Genomic DNA, 4311 nt, shown 5'->3' on the forward strand with positions numbered 1-4311 from the left:
TCCTGTCCTGTGTTAAAGTGGTACAAAGGGTAGTAATGGCAGTAGATGACTTTCTTAACATCTACAAAAAAGCCCAGTAATTGCTAGTTGAGCCTGAGGTCTCCAGCAGGACCTCCTGCCATCATGATGATCTTTAAATTATCAGTTACAAATGCACCAAGTAGAATGATTCTCTTGCACTGCTTTGCAGAGATAAGCATAGAAAACATCAGGAAACAGATCTCAGTTGAGAGGCTATTTCATTGGCATGTGCGTCCCTGTACACTCTCTTTCCTCCTTTTCCTTTGGGGTGGGAGGATGGATTTCCAGTTTAGCTTCATCGTTTAGCTCGGCTTGGTTGTATCCCATCTGGGACTGAACTTTGCAGACTTAAGCTAGCACTTTGAAACTTCAGTCCTTTGAAATCAGAACCATCTCTTTTTGGTGGATTATCACTACCTTGGGAAGTCATGGCTGCAAAAGGCGCATGTGACCTTGTCTCTCTGAAGTAGGTAGGACTAACTGAAAAAACACTTTTGAGAAACAGGAAGATGCTTCTGAAAGAGGACTGTGCTCAAAGAGGATGCAGCTTCAGGTGGAGCTGATGGGGGTGTTGTGACATGCTCATGGGTAAACTCGTGCCAGTTGCTGAAGAAGTCATAGCAGCTTTGCAGAGTGTTTCTGAGCTGACTGGTATTACCATGCAAAATTTTAGAGGAAGCAGAACCTTACACTGACTAATTTTTCCTGAGTGGTCGCAGGGCTTTGCAAAGGCCAACATCCTGTATGTGATGAGGAGTGGGATGCATCCCACCTGCCTAGCTGTCTTGGGGAAAGAGGCTCCTGAAGTCATATGGCTGGGTAGGGATTTCCCCCCTTTTCTTCTTCTTATCTTCCATTCATTGACCCTCTAGAAAGTTAGAGGGGATTGAGAGTAGGTTGTTAGTGATTTATATTTACATTTGTTCTACCCGTTTCCTCCAGTGCCACATTACTCAATTTTTTCTGCTTTTCTTACCTACATTTACTGTTTCAGGATTACAGTTGGGGGTGAGGTTAATTAATATGGAAAGGTGGTGATGCTCTTTTAGAAAACAAAGGTATTTGACAGCCTTAATCTCTTAGTACTTGATTGGTGAGGGCACACAGTATGATCAAATTGACCAACCCCCCCCCCCTCCCCCCCCCCCCCCCGAGTAGAAGGGTTGGGGGTAGTGCAGAAGAAAGAAGAGGACTGGCAAGTACAAATCCACTGTTCTGCATGTGTGTCTACTTTCAGGGAAAAGAAGAATTTTCTGTGAAATACTTCTTTTTTTAACCTGTCTTGGCATAGAATTATATACCCATCTTCCCTGAATTGTATGTCTGAGTATAATATTGCAGTATCACCCTGTAAACAGGTAATACATTTTGGAAACTTTGCAAAGTTACCGTCTAGATCCTTGTCTGATGTTTTGCCTTGTTGCTGATTTTTTGATTAATATGATGTTCCTGCACTGATTAGTGGAGCGACATCTCATGCATCTTCTGTTCTGTGTAAATGCTGCTCCCCCCAGTCCCTGCCTGTGAACGGTAGGATGTGAGCTGTACAATTTATTGCCAAAGGTAGCCTGTGCTGAGTTTGGAGAAAACTGTAATGAGGTAGCCCAGCAAGTGCCATGTTACCAGTTGCAGTGGTGGTAAAGACTGTTGTCAGTTATCATCCAAACAGAACTGATTAAAAACGGAAGCTGTTCCTATTTTTGTACCAATCATGTTTTCAGGGAAACTGTGTGGTTTTGAAACATTTGAACTTGCCAATTTGAATCAAAAGCTCAAGCTTTTAGTATAAAAGTAGTATGGCTTTATAAGCATCCTCGTAGCGTACCACAGTATAAAAACCTATTAATGTAGCTCTATGTTCTGTTCGAACTTTCTGCGTGTATTAACTGTAACAAAGGAGGAAATAATTTACAAATAACTGTGAACACTGTCAAATTTTAAAAATGGTTTGAATGTACTATTTTATGCTAGTACTGTACAATCTGCTAAGAAATGACATACAGTGAGATAAAGAACACTTGCTCTTGGTATAACTTCTTCCAGCAGCACAGTTGTCTCATCTGTACAGTTCTGAAACGGCAAGAGGTGCTCCTTGAGTCTTAGATACAGCACATCAATTTACTTTTCCTGACAAAATCAGGCTCATATACTGCTAAAAATGATACAGAGATGGAGAGCATTGTATTTTTTGCATTGCCAAAAGGTGACTTATCCAATTTAATATAAGAAATTTTTACCTCGTTAAAAACTTAATTTCTTGTTAAACCAATTATTTTTGTTGTTAAAATTTTTGTTTTGCTTAGCAGGAGAAGGCATTTGTGAAGGAGAGTGAAGGATTTGTTCTTTGGCATAGTGAAATGGAAACATGAGTGGTGATGTTGAATTTGCTGGTCCGTGGGCTGTCATTCTGTATTGTATTTGCAGAAATATCGGACTAAGATTTTTTGTATTCCTCTGTGATTTTACTTGTCGCAACCTGAAATAGAACGCTTTTTAGAAAGATGATTTAATATAGCAAATAATGCAAGCATTTTTTCCTTTTTCAGTTATTAATCATTTATGTATCTTTAAAAGTGGCAGGTTTGCCCTTGGGTTTTGGTCATAGGTCATTATGATTGCGATCTAGTATAGATTCTGTTGTGGCTAGATACAGGACAGAAGAAGAGAGCCTGGGGTATTAATAAATCATTCAGTCCACTGTGGTAATGCACAGTAGTTTGTATCACCATAGTGCTAAAAGGCTCATAGTCTGACTTTTCATCAGCAAAAAGTATTAAAGAACCTAGAATCCCTGCATTTTAGCCTTGAAAATGTAAGCAATGATGATTTAATGTCTGACAGTTCTTTTTAAAGATAATAAAAGGTCTAAAGTTTGGACAGCCTTTCAAAAGGGGTTCAGCACATACAATAGTCTTTCAAATCATCAGTGAAAACCAGGTATGGTACTAATCACCCACAAACTGGACATTTTTTCTAAGCAAATTGACAAAGGTTATATCTAAAATTTCATGCTTGCTATTGTGTATACTTTAAATAAAAAAAGGCATGCTTAAAAAAAGCCAGTATTTTATAAATCAGCTAATAAGGAGATCCCGGAAAATATTGAAAGTGACAGATCTTTAGTGGCATTTATAGCTCTGTGCTATATGTTGATACTGCTGAAACTAAGGTGCTCTGTTGGAATTGCCCACTGAAATTATTTTTGGAAAAAACCCTGTGTTGTGAACTACATTTCTCATATCTTTTCTACTTTTCCTAGCAAACTTGTATGATTTATTTTACTTAAATATTTAACAGTGAAACTGCTGTAACGGTACACCCTACTGGGAAATGCTGTTCCATACCTTGCAAGATTTTAGTCTCAAATTGTCTTTTTCTTTAATAGACTGCAACCCCAGGATTAATTTTTCTGACTACCGAGCCCTTTGCAAAATGGAAGAATGTCAGAATCCGCAGATTTTTTGTTTTAGACCTTTCTACTTGATTAAGAATGCTGATAATTTTCTACTGAGACTTTCCAAAGTGCATCGATCTCATTGATTTTAAGTACAGTTAAAAATCTGGCCTAGGTCTCACAGAAAGTTACTGAGATGATGTCAAGTTAATAAGCCGTGCTAAATCTCTTTGGGCATGTTGATGCTGGGCACTAGAAACTGGGGCAGAGAGTTGGGGCTGGTGCTGCTGGGGACTGACGGAGCCAGCAATGAAAAGCCAGGCTTGGGAGGAGTGCCAGTAACACGGTGCAAGACTGTACAAGGTTAACAAGGCTCTGCCTTCTTCATTTTGATTACAAGTAATGATATTTACAAAGTGTTTTCCACTTTCCTATGGCTGCTGGGCTTATTTGCTTAGGCATGGTTCTGTGTTATTAAGCTATGCAGTTTTTCAAAACTCAAGCTGGTTTCTTTGCAATGCAGTCTGCTGCATTACATTAATACATCAACTCAGGCATCGCTGTTACAGTGTTTGGGGTAGACATGCCCTTGGGTAGGTGTACAGGGTAGCTATGAATGCCACCAAAGCAGAAACTTTGTATTTCAGACTTGTGGATAGAGTTGTTTCATGGTTGTTTGAAGCAGTGTGGAAGCATCTTCTGTGGTATTTTTCCATTCTCTCCAATATGCTGTTCCTGATCTTATTATTCTGTAAAGTGCATGGGAAATATGATTAGTTTTAGTTCAAATACAAAGAAGTAGGTCATGAGCAGACTGTGAAATGTGGATAAAATCCATTAAATGAAATTGTTTTATTGAAGGAAATCATCTAAATGCCTCTAAGACGGAAAGACTG

The sequence above is a fragment of the Gymnogyps californianus genome, chromosome 10 (genome assembly GCF_018139145.2).
Source record: "Gymnogyps californianus isolate 813 chromosome 10, ASM1813914v2, whole genome shotgun sequence".
In the NCBI taxonomy this organism is placed as follows: domain Eukaryota; kingdom Metazoa; phylum Chordata; class Aves; order Accipitriformes; family Cathartidae; genus Gymnogyps; species Gymnogyps californianus.